The sequence below is a fragment of the Protopterus annectens genome, chromosome 11.part0 (genome assembly GCF_019279795.1).
Source record: "Protopterus annectens isolate FY-2018-M chromosome 11.part0, PAN1.0, whole genome shotgun sequence".
NCBI classification, from domain to species: domain Eukaryota; kingdom Metazoa; phylum Chordata; order Ceratodontiformes; family Protopteridae; genus Protopterus; species Protopterus annectens.
Window position 1 is genome coordinate 599,587,578 of NC_056745.1, and position 13,368 is coordinate 599,600,945.

Consider the following 13,368-nt stretch of genomic DNA (forward strand, 5'->3'; position numbering starts at 1 on the left):
TGGCATTCCTCATTTACCGAAATACCCCACGTTTGATAAGGTTCTTCTTCGGGAGAGGCGTCCACCCTGAGCGGGGTGTTCGACGTGGTTTCAATGGAATAATAAGAAACTTCTGGCCTCCTTAGAAAACCCTCAACTGGCCTCTCAAAACCTCTTTTGTAAAAGCCGGTGATAGAATCTTCCGAAAAATTTTCTTCCTCATCATAGCCTTGTCATTTTCATTTCGAAGTTCTCAGTAAAACGCTTTTCTATCATTTGTCATATGTTTCTCTATTATTCACGTATCGAAATCATTCTTTATTTCTTTTCCGACGCGTCAGTAACTCCCACCACTCGAAATAGTTTGTGAACATACCGCCAAAAATCAATATGTCCCGAATGATTACTTCATTGTTTTCATCATCAATTAAAATTGTTTTTCATTGTATTACGAGTTTTTCATAAATAAAAAACAATTATCGAATTACGAACGACACCAAATTAACCGTAGCTTAAAAGCGTACCCTTTGGCAATTATTCGTAACAATCATTATTGTTGCAATAAGCGTTATTTTGCCATTTTTAATGTCGGTCTTTATTTTCTCCTCAAAAGATAAAGCCCAGCTTTGAAAAAACACTTCATTCATGTTCAGATTTGATATAAAATCATTCTTTCATTAAACATCATTTTAAAAAAATGTTCAATAACATCATGTTTAAATTTTTACCACGTACCAGTTCTTCCTGATTGGGATCAGAAAATTTTGTAAACAGTACCTTTAGTTGTTTTCGTCTTCAACCCAGAGGAATGTTATCATTCGCCGATGTTTCGTTTTGTACCAGTCTTCATGCTTTCATTCATCCGGAAAGGCCGGTGTCTGAAGGCGTCCGATCCAGAGCGTGCCGTTCATTTTCTGGTTCTCGTCTTTTCCTCGTTTGACACTTTGACGCAGATGCCTTTTCGAACTGCGCAGTCACGACTTCAGAAATTGTTCCGCTGGGTAGCCACATAGATGCAATATTTAGTTCCTGGGCTCGACTGCGGTCAGTTTACCTTTCAATTTGCGCCGATGCATCGCTCGTAACATTGTTCACAGCTCCACCGTTGCTCGGTGCCGAAGCGTATGCGTTGATCAAATCATCACAGTTTACGCCAGCCAGTGCAGATCGCCTCAATGAAAAGTGATTCCGAACCGGAGCCGTGGCTAATTCGGAATAGTCAGCCATCGTGATCGGCGCTGGGATTAATAACACAAAAGTTGGCGAACGCTGCAAATATCAGCAGAATAATCTCGTAAATCCTTAAAGAAACGCTGAACAAAGCGCAGTATTATTACCACGCTGTGAACACGCAACAGTTTTTCCAGATATTGCCTTTGCCATGAAGCTCTTTCCCGCCATTCGTAGGAAAGCAGATTTCATCGAATCACAGTTATTAGTGTCAATAGTTTTATAGTCATTTTATGACTGTATCGAATGAAAATTATGAATTATTTATTTATAACAAATAACAAATAAATAAATGAATAAATAAGTTGTCTCTAACCAGTAATTTCCTGAGTTAGAGTGTTGGTTAGAGACAACTTATTTATTCATTCATTTATTTATTTATTTATAAATAAATTAATTCATGAATTTTTTGTTTATACCCAATGAATTTTTGGCGCCAAAATTGACTATAAAAAGCTATTGAGCACTATGCTTGTGGTTCTGATGAAATCTGCTTTTCCTGCAGATGAAAGCGCTTAACCAGGGAAGAACTGCATGTTGTTTTAAGGCTGTGTAATCTGAGAAGAACTGTTCGTGTTCACAGTAATTGTATGGATTAAAGTGTACTTTTCAACTCGCTTGTTCAAGCTGTGGTTTCTTTGGGATTTCAACAAGGATTGGTACCTTTTTGATATTTGCAGCGTTTTGCCAACTTTTTTGTGTTATTGAGTCTCTAACCGATCCTGATGGCTGATATTCCGAATTCGCCACCGGCTTCATCGGACAAGCAGGAGTTACTTTCATTGAGGGCGGAGGTCACCGCACTACAGGCTGACGTAAGCAAGCTGTTGAGTTTAGTCAGCACGCTAACTGACATTTCCAGGCAGCAGTCCCAAACGGGGGCTGTGGACAATGTTCTGAACGGGCAAAATCAACAAATTGAAGGTAAACTGTTACCGGAGATCAATTTAGAACTAAATAGTAGTACATCTAGTGTAATACCCAACGGACAAATTTCTAAAGTCCGTGACACTGGTTCCGAAGGGGCGTCTGCACGTCAAAGTGGCAAACAGGGAAAGAAAGACAGGGGCCCTAAGGAAAACGATTTAAACAGCTCCTTGGATGTGGACTGTACCTTCGATTTCAGCCTTTTCCAGTTGGATGAAGAAACGCAGAGGCTGGGAACAAAACCCAAACATCGGGAAATGATGAAAACATATTCCTCTAAGGTTAGAGGCCAAGAAACAACTAAAGGTACTGTTTACAAAGAAATTATTTCTAGTCCAAATGGGAGAACCAGTATTTGGAACAAAAACAAAAAAGGACAAGGAATTGCAGTATTAAGTAAAAATTCCAAACATGATGTTATTGAACATTTTTTAAATGATGATGTTGTTTTTAAATACAATGAAAGAAATGATTTTTATATCAAATCTAGACACCAAAGTGAAAGTGTTTTTATTAAAAATAAGATTTATCTTTTGGGGAAGAAAATGGGCAACATTAAAAATGTAAAAATGGATAACGCCTATTTGCAACAATGTATTGATTTACAGATAGTACCAAAAGGGTTACGCTTTTTTAAGCTACCTTTGGGGATTGAATTTAATAGTGGTGTCATTCATGAATTTAATCAAATGTTCGATGAATTTGTTTTTTTATTTATGAAAAAACTCATGAAATACAATGAGGAAAAAATAATAATTTTAATTGATGAAATTGAAAAACTTAATGAAGAAATCATTCAGGATATTGATTTTGAGCAGTGGTATGATTTATACCACAAACAATTTCAGATGGTAGAAACTAGGGTTACTGACACACGTGTCAGGAAAAGTAAGAAAATTGATAGGGATTTGTTTTTGTACAAGAACAATAGAGCTTATGTGTGGCCGAATGATAGAGAAAAACGGTTTACTGAAACAGAAAAGGACTTCAGAGGGCGGAAGAACACGTTAAGACATGATGGGGAAGAAAATTTTCAGGGGGGAAGATTCTATCCACCAGCGAAAACTTACAAAAAGAGGTTTTAGAAATTGAGATTGGGGTTTCTAAGGAGTTAGAAGTTTCTTATTATTCCATTGAAACCCACATTCAAGACCCCCCCACTCAAGAATTGGACACTGTCAGTAGTCCCTCAGTTACATCCCTAGATCTCCCAGTAGAAGAAGAACCTTATCCAAACAGTAAGGATATTTCTAGTGATGAGAATACCAATTTAACTATTCACACATCAAATGGTTTCAATGTATACAATTACACTGAGACGAATATTAATGAAGAATTTTTTTCACTTTTTAGCAAAGGGATGAAATACATACCCACGGCCAAATTTAACCTAACAGACACAATTAAAGAGATGAAATTGTTTAGTCGAAGGCTTAATTTGGCAATACAGTTTAATGAAATAGATGGGAGTGAGAAAAATAAAAATGTTAATAACAACAAAAATGTTAATAAATACAAGAAAAAAAGTGCTTATATTCCCACCTACAATCCGAATGTGGCAAATTTTGAGAAACTTGTAAGTAGAGACATATATCGGTTTTATTCTAAGATTAAAAACAACCCAGATTATGGGGGACTATATAAGGACAACCTAAACATCCAAGAGAGGGAAGTTTTGGAAAAAAATTTGGCCAACCAGGACATCAGAATCATGAAACCAGATAAGGGTGGAGGTTTAGTTATTTTTTCCACTATGGATTATAATAATGAAATTAACAACATCCTCCACCTTTCTGGAAATTATGAAGAAGTTTCGGTAAATCAAGTTAATATTGGCTACAGAAGAATAGACTTAGTAGTAGAAGAATACTTACTGGATGACCGAATAACTAATGAAGTATACGAATTTATTAGAGAAGAATTCCCAAAAATGGCCCTCATTTTTGGAATACCTAAAATACACAAATGTGTTAATAAACCCCCTTTTAGACCAATCATTTCAGGGCCTAAATCAAAAACATATAACATGGGGGTAATTATTGATGGATGGACTAAGCATGTTTATGAGAACGCTAGGCATCTCACTAAAGATTCATGGAATTTTTTAGCCAATTTGACCCCTGAAATTTGGCAAAGAAATCTTTTATTTGTGACAATCGATGTTGTGGACCTTTTTTCGAGCATTCCAAAGGACATTGGGTTGGAATATTTTTTCGAGAGCCTAAGAAAATATTCTACTTTGAGCTGGGACAGAATCAACCTTATCGTTGACATGATGGGGTTGGTTTTGGATTACAACTTTTTACAATTCCAGGGAGAAGTGTTTAGGCAGACCAAGGGCGTAGCCATGGGGGCATCTTGTGCCCCTGTGTTTGCGAACTTGGTCATGTTGGAATGGGAAACATCTCTTGTTTTCACAAGTGACTTTTACCAACATATTGTATATTACACAAGATATTTGGACGATTTATTTATCCTTTGGAAAGGGCCAGAAGATCTAATACCTAGTTTCATCGATTATTTAAATAATACCACCAGTTTTTTAAAATTCACCTACAAAGTGGAAAAGGAAGGAATTTCATATCTAGACACCTATATTGGTCACAGTAATAATGGTTTTGAATCTAGAATTTTTAGAAAGAACACGTTCTCTAATGATTATTTATTTTATGGGAGCAACCACCCACCCCATGTTTTTAAAAATGTTTTCAAAGGCCAATGCATACGCGCAGCGCGTATGTCTTCAAACAAGATGATTATGGAAAAGGAATTGGAAAATATATTTCACATGTTTGAAATGAGGGGATATCCAGTTTCTATGTTACTGCCGATAACTAAATTAGTTAAAAATGAATGGGGAAAAAAGTATCCACCTTTGCTAGGAAAACCTTTTATTAATAATAAGAAAGCAAACTACAATAACAAAAGTATTTGTGTGATTACGTACAGTCCCTACACAAGTGTTATTAAAGAAATTTTAATAAAACATTGGAATATTTTAACTTTATCGGAGGAAGTAGGGAAGATTGTGGGAACCATTCCAAAATATGTTTACAAGACATCTGGTAACATCAAAAATATGTTGGAAAAGAAAAAAGTCAAGAAAACACAAGACAGGGACAAAAAAGGAACAAAGAAATGTGGGGCGTGCAATCAGTGTAAATTTATTAACGAAATTTCAATAATAAAGTTGAACAACATCTGTAGGACCAGATTGGTTAGTTTAGAAGGAAATTGTAACACCTCTAGGGTTGTTTACATCGCCCTATGCACTGTTTGCAATGCATACTGCATTGGGAAGACTGAGAGAAAATTAAAAACTAGGATTTATGAGCATTATTACAAGATTAAAAAACAAGATTGCAATAATGCCCTCAGTAAACATGTTTTTGAAAAAGGGCATGAACATACCTTTCTTTTTAGTATTATTGACCACATTGATTTTAAAAATTGTGAGGGTAATTGGAAAGTTTTTCTAGGACTATTAGAAAGTAAATGGCAAATGTATTGTGATGCCACTAGTAGTCCTGGATTAAATGATCACATTAGTATCAAACCATTTTTATTAATGGAATGATTTTTATCAATGGAATGATTTTAAGTATTATATGTACGTAGAAGTAATTGTAAGTTTATTTTTTGAAGTATTTATTTTTCATATGCATATATATCTTTCCCTATGCTATTTCTTTCCCTATGCAATTTCCTTGAAATTTCTCATGTATTTTTTAAAAAACATTTTCATGAACATTTTTATGGCATTTCTTAGAGCATTTTTAGCACATTTATAAGATCATTACATTTACAAGATTTTAAAGTAGTAGTTTTTAGATATTTATAGTTAATTACTCAGGAAATTACTGGTTAGAGACAACTTATTTATTCATTTATTTATTTATTTATTTATAAATAAATTCATTCATGAATTTTTTGTTTATACCCAATGAATTTTTGGCGCCAAAATTGACTATAAAAAGCTATTGAGCACTATGCTTGTGGTTCTGATGAAATCTGCTTTTCCTGCAGATGAAAGCGCTTAACCAGGGAAGAACTGCATGTTGTTTTAAGGCTGTGTAATCTGAGAAGAACTGTTCGTGTTCACAGTAATTGTATGGATTAAAGTGTACTTTTCAACTCGCTTGTTCAAGCTGTGGTTTCTTTGGGATTTCAACAAGGATTGGTACCTTTTTGATAATTGTATCTATAAGACAAGAGAGCAAATTATTATGTAACTCATAAGCAAAGACATTGGCAGACAACAATCCCCTATCCACAGCTAGTATGGGTTTGTAAAAGGAAGATCCTGCCTGCTTAAACTAGTAAACCTTTTTGAAAAAATCAGTGAGATATTAAGTGATGACAAATCAGTGCATGTTGCTTACTTTAATATAACTAAGGCCTCGAGAACCATTCCTCACACGGGTATTATTGACAAATCAATTAAACCTAAAGGTAAACAATTATGTAATACACTGAATAGCAAACAGGTTAACCAAGTTCATTCAGGACTGGGGGTACACTCCCCTCTAAAAGGTTCGGTGATAGTGAGATTTCCCAGGGATTGGTACTTGGGCTGCTCCTTTTTTATGTTTATTTCTCTTTGTATGAATAAACTTGCAGGTGATTGTAAACTTGAAACTAACATCAACTCTCCAGAGGGCTCCCAGGTACTACAAGATGTCCTAACACATATACGTCTATAGTGCTAGGACCATGGTCTGAAGCTAAACAGTAACAAGTATAGCATTGTGTTCTTTGGGAAAGACAAGCAACCACACTTCTACCAAATAAAAGATACCACCCTCAAAACACAGTTTTTGGGGACATGGGCCATTTTGTAGGCAATAAACTCTCCTTTGTATATCACATATCTACTGCTCTTAGAAAATCCTTCTACTTAACTAGGGTCTATATTATAGTATCAAAGTTTTAAAATTTCGAATGCTATAATATTGACCCGTTTTTGTTGAAAATCCAAAATAGGGAAGCCACAGAACTTCAAAATCTTACCTAGGGTAAAATTTTGGTTGTCCGTTCCATGGCTTCACTATTTACTCTACTGTGGTGGGAAGATTACGTACCGGGGTAAGGTAAGTATGCGAATGGAGGTTACGAACCGGGTTAAGGTAAGTGTGGGAACGGATCAGAGTAAGGTGAGTGTGCGATAGTTAGGGACATTAGGGTTAGAGAGCGGGTAAGGTGAGTGTGTGATAGTTAGGGACTTTAGGGTTAGGGAGTGGGTAAGGTGAGTGTGTAATAGTTAGGGGCTTTAGGGTTAGGGAGTGGGTAAGGTGAGTGCGTGGTAGTTAGGGACTTTAGGGTTAGGGAGCGGGTAAAGTGAGTGTGCAGTAGTTAGGGACTTTAGGGTTAGGGAGCGGGTAAGGTGAGTGTGCAGTAGTTAGGGACTTTAGGGTTAGGGTTGGGTTAAGGTGAGTAGATAGGTAGTAGTGTAGGGTTAGAATTATGGTTTTGTTAAGTGTATGTGTGTGATTTATTTATTTTGGTGTGCTTGTGTTGTGTGTTTGTGTTTCGGAACAGCAAATTTGTTTCCTGTGAAAAAATTTGCTGTTCTGAATGTTTGATATTTTGTGGTTTAGATATTTTAGGTACGATGAAACAGTGTTCGCTATTTAAATCGTATGATAGGGTAATATAAACGCACTTAGCTAAGCTGGTGGTCAAATGTATATCTTTTAGGCAGAAGGATGATATCATCCCTCTGCACTCCTCCATTATCAGGCCTGTAATCAAATATAACGTTCCTTTCAACATGTATTTGGCCAAACACATGACCCAACTTGAAAAACCTCAACATTTTTCAATAAAGAAATGAAGGGCTTCAGTTACAGGAACCATCAGAACACCTTAAAGCTCTGGCTTTCTTTTCTGTTTCTTGCATACTCCTACTTGTTTACCTCTACCTGGGCTACAAGGTCTTAAACAACTTAGACCTTCATCATCTCTTTCATGTTTGTGAGACCTGTAGCACCATGAATACACATACAAAACCTTCACTGATAAAAGCCACATATCACCATATCCACTCTCACCTTCAAATCTGTGCCCACATCCTATAGAAGTCTATTCTTAAACAAACTCAGACCATGGTCTACTTCAGCTGATGACCTTCCAAGTGAATATCTTAAAATACCAGCTAATAACATTCCCTGTCCTGTCTCGTTCATTAAAAATAGGTCAATCCAGAAATCACACTTTCCATTTCTCAGGAAAAAGTGACACATTATCCCTCTGCACAAAGGAGAAAATTCAACAGACATTACTAACTTTAGACCTATAGTAATCTTATCCCCCTCTCCAAAATACTTTAAAAATGTATTTAAAAACAATTGCCAAACTACCTTCTGCAGGAAGAACTCCTATTCCCAACACAACATGGCTTCCATCCTTCCCAAAGTAATAACAATGTACTTCTAACATAAATTGCTGCTGCCAATATACTGTCAATAAAGCTAGAGATAGCAGCAAACTAGTCACCTCCTTATTTCTCGACAGATCTAAGCCTTCCTCACAGTTGTTCACAGCATACTTCCACTTCAAATGTCCTCATTAGGTCTCTCTCAGCCCACCCTTCTATGATTCAGAAGCTACCTATCTAATAAGTATCAGTCAGGTAAATGGCACTCCACCCTATCTCTATACCTACTAGTTACCACTGGTGTACCACAAGACTCAATCCTAGATCCTCTCCTGTTTAACATTCTCACCAACACCCTCCACACATTCACACAACAGGCCTCCCTAATACAGTATGCAGATGACTCTACACTCATTTGCACATCTGATAACATGGTGCACTTCCAAAAAAATGCTCAGAAAGCTTTAACAGCCACTGAAACATGACTTTGTAACTCACAGCTCATGCTCAACCTTAAAAAAAAACTTAGCTACTACCTTTTCCCCCTTATCCTTCTCTCATGATAAAACACAATCTATTGTCCTCTGTCTTGATAATATAACCATTGAAGTCACTTCTCATAGCAAATCATAAGGAATGACAGTGGATGATGATCTTAAATTCGACCTGCATATACAAAATTGCATAAGAAAACTTGGGATGCTTTACATAACCAAAAACATTCTCGCCAGCGTAACTAAAACAATACTTGTCAGTACTTATCTCTTCCCCAGACTTCTTTATAGCACTACCATCCTTACTAACTTCCAGGCATCACAAAAATCTAAACTTGAACAATACTATATAAAAGTTGCAACATTTGCAGCAAATATCCCTTTCAAAGCCCACCACTGTATAGCACTAAAAAATCTAAATTGGTTAGAACTACACCATCAACTAACATATACACAGCTTCTTACCAACTATAAAGTTATTCAACATCCATCTGCTTGTCCAGCACTAAATAACATTCTACACAACTATGTTCTCAGTCAGTCATTGCAATCCAATGGCCAACAACTCCTGTCTGTCCAGAAACCTGTCACATCTGCTGGCATTGTCTATACTTGTACCATGTTGCTAAGGGGTGGAACTCCTTACCTGTATCCAACAAGTCAATTGTCTCCTTTTCATTCTTCAAATCCATTCTGGAAGACTTCCTAGCCAAAGGCTAGTCTGTTCTTGCTCAGCACCAGGGTAAACTATATCCATAAATGTTAACAAATGCCTATTCATATCTTACATCTCCTTTTTCTCCCTTCTTCGTTCACTTCCTTACTTCTACTAGTTCATTTCCCCTGACTTTCTTTCTAAATATATGATAATCCTGCTTTTCTCTCACTTCATATTGCAATTCCTGCTTTTATTATACTAGCTTACCTCTAATTTTATGGTGAACTGTCTAAAACTTCTCTAAATATTAAATCATCATCATAAAACTTGTATCTATTCTTAACTAATGTTTTATTATGTCAAATTTGTTATAATTATTGAAACTGTAGATGTTTTGTATTATTTTGAAAGATTGTGATATTATTTATGTTTTGTAATACTGTGCAGCTTTTCTCCCCGTGCCTCCGCATGGTCTCCTACCCAGTCGGACTTTCCCAGTAATCAAATGTCAATAAATAAACAAAAAATAAATAAATATAAGCAAAACCTTTGGAGGGATGTGCACCTCTTTAAAAAAAATGTGTCCTCTACAACAGACTCTATTTTTAGATAAAAAATGTAGCTCCTTAACCCTCTTCAAACACAAATTAGATTATTGGATTGGTATATAAATTCAGCCCTGGTCTGGTCCCTCAGTTTCATATCGAAACAGGTAGCAAGTAGTGGGATTTGCAGTAACAAGGATACAAATGAACTATTTGATTTACTGCTTAGCAATGGCCAGGGACCCTGATTATCTATGTTTTTGCAAAAATGGCTAGAATTATGGGAACTAAACCCGAGCCATTATGGTAAAAAGCATTACATTCACAGTTTGCCAGCCTGCCAGCTGTTCTCAGCATGGACTTCTGTACCTGCTTTCAAACAGTTCCAGTTACACTAAGAAGAGCCAGCATTCCCTGTTCTTTTTTTTTTTTTTGGTTGACTGACACCACAACAAGATAACACTAATCAGGTCCACTTCAGCTGATGGGTTGTGGTTGCTCAGTTGCAGTATTGCATTTAAGTAGGTTCCAGCCAATAAACTAAAGTTCTGTTTTTAAATGTCATGGAAGGACAGCTTTGACTTTAAGAAAAGGTTTCATTGTGAGGATGTCAGGAGCTTGTTCCTGTAAAGAAGACCAGAGGGTTTTCACTGTAGAGAAGACCTCTGGATTTTTTTTAGTTTCCTTTTAAAGACAGCTTCTATAAGCCCTTCAACATTATTCTGAAGGTGGCAAGACTAGTGCCAGGAGTACAAGAGGAGTGCTGCTGGTAAAACAAAACAGAGCTTCAGACAGATCTCCACCAGATAGGTGAGTAGAGATGGAGATTAACATTATGAATTGGCACTATATTTTTCTTTGTAATTTCTTGTGTGTATGTTGGGGTTAGATGATGTGGACATGAATCATATTATTTGTTTGTAATGTTTTTAAGTGGTTAGTTCAGCATTAATTTAACTATTGACAAAGGCATAAAAAGATACTATCCTGATTTATTTTTAAGCAGTAGGGTATTTGTTTGTGTTTGTGCATGTGTGAGTGCATGTGCTTGTGTGCGCACGTGTGTATTTGTGTGTGTGTGTTTGTGTGTGTGTGTGTGTGCATGTGTAGTGAGGTTGAATTAATGTTCTGATCTTTATTTGAGTATATCTTGATGTAGTTTTGCAGTGCTGTGTGCTTCTGTGAAACAAGTATAACTGTAGATACTTTTGGGGGGATGTAACATGTCAGCTGCAACTGGCTTTAGCTCCAGGGCTATAAAGCTGTTATGCTCAGTGCAGACTATGAAATATGTAGGCATGTCTTTGCATTTGTGGGCTCACAAATCAGTGAGGATTGCAAGATTGCAGTCAGTAAATGAGAAAAGTGATAGCTGTGGATTAAAACAACTTACCTTCTTGTTCATTCATTTTTAAGTTAGACTTTACAGGGCTAGTGTGCATTTGTAGAAGTTGAAATAATTACTCCATGGCTACTGTTTTGTGCGGAGCAAAGTTGAAACTATCTCTGATTTCACAGAATGTTTATAGGTTCATAGGAGGTTACTAGGCCAATGGTCCAAGGTACTTTACAAGCTTAGCTGTGTTAAAACTCGAGTACCCTTATTGATCATAGTTAAATGGGCATTGTTAGCAGAGTGATTCTATGATCAGCACGGACTGCCCCTGTCCATGATGGACATAGGTGCCATACCTGGGTGAATTTACAGTCACCCATCCTGTTGTCAAGGTTGCATTTAAATAGGGCCATTGAGGAGCTCTGCTTCACATGGAGTAGGAGCTTATTCCAGTGGAGTGGCAATCTCTGGGAGATATATCTGTCTCCAGCATGGTCTGTTAATGTTATGCGCTAGGTTGAGATCCCTGGAGTGAGTTATTGTTGTCTCATTTGATTTGTGGATGTGTAGCATTTCCATTAGGGCAGAGTTAGAGACTGCTCTGTAGGCCAAACACAGGTCGGCTCTCAGCAGTCTATATGATACAGAGTACAGTGACAGGGCTTCCACTTTTTTCATGTAGGTCATATTTTGGAGGCCCTCTAATCTATATTTAGAAACCTAATAACAGATTTGGCAACCATAGCTAAAAACATACAAACTTTAATAAATAAATAACAAGAGATAAGCATTTTCACAACAAGTTCTTCATCAGATCTAACCATATAATCTCAACCCACTCTATTCAAAATGTAAGATGACAAAATTAACAAAGAGAGTCAATTAAACATTATTAAAATCAGTGATGTAATCTCCGAGCCTTTAAAGCTGGTCTTAAATGCATATTCTCATTCAGTCCAGGATATTTGTCAGCTTATAAAGTCACAATCCATTTTAACTCAGCCAGTTCAGTTGCATTCTTCAGGTCACTTCCCCTAATGTTTGGTTCAGCAACTTGTAAAACCATAAACATAAAAGAATGTCCTGCATTTTCAGCAATATTTTTAAACAAAGCATTAGATAACTTTTTTAGCTTAATATTATTTATGTGTTGCAGGATACATTTCTTAAATAATGTATTAGTTTTACCTATATAAAAAGATACACATGATTTACAGCTTGCCAAATAAACCATTTTGTTTGTTCTACAATCAACATATACTTTACAATTGTAGCTGATGCCAGAAACAGGATGTAAAAATGAATTTGTCTTATTAATGAAGTTATATGCTTTACAACTACCACATGAAAAAGTGCCAGACAAATTTAAAACATTTTTTAATTCCTTTTTCGGTCCATAGCACAATTGCCTCTTCATGGAATAATTATTCCTGAATGCAAAACTGGGCTTATCACTCACAATCTGTCTAATAGTGTCATCTGTGGGTAATATTGGCCAGTTTCTTTTAATTACATCACAGATAACACCCACATTACTACTATATGTAAGTATCATTCTATTATTCATCATGGCATCTTGTCTATTAACAGAAGTCTGCTTCTTTCGTAAAATATGGTTTACCAACATCAGATCGCAGTCTATCCACTAAAGAGGAACATTGTTGTATTTCATCCTGTCTATAACCCCTATCAGTGAATTCCTTACTGTTTTTCACCATTCAAATAATCTTCATAATCAGGATGAAGTCTAGACATTCTGAAAAACTGACCCTTTAATACATTTTTATAGACATGTGGAGGATGCATACTAGAATGATGTAGCA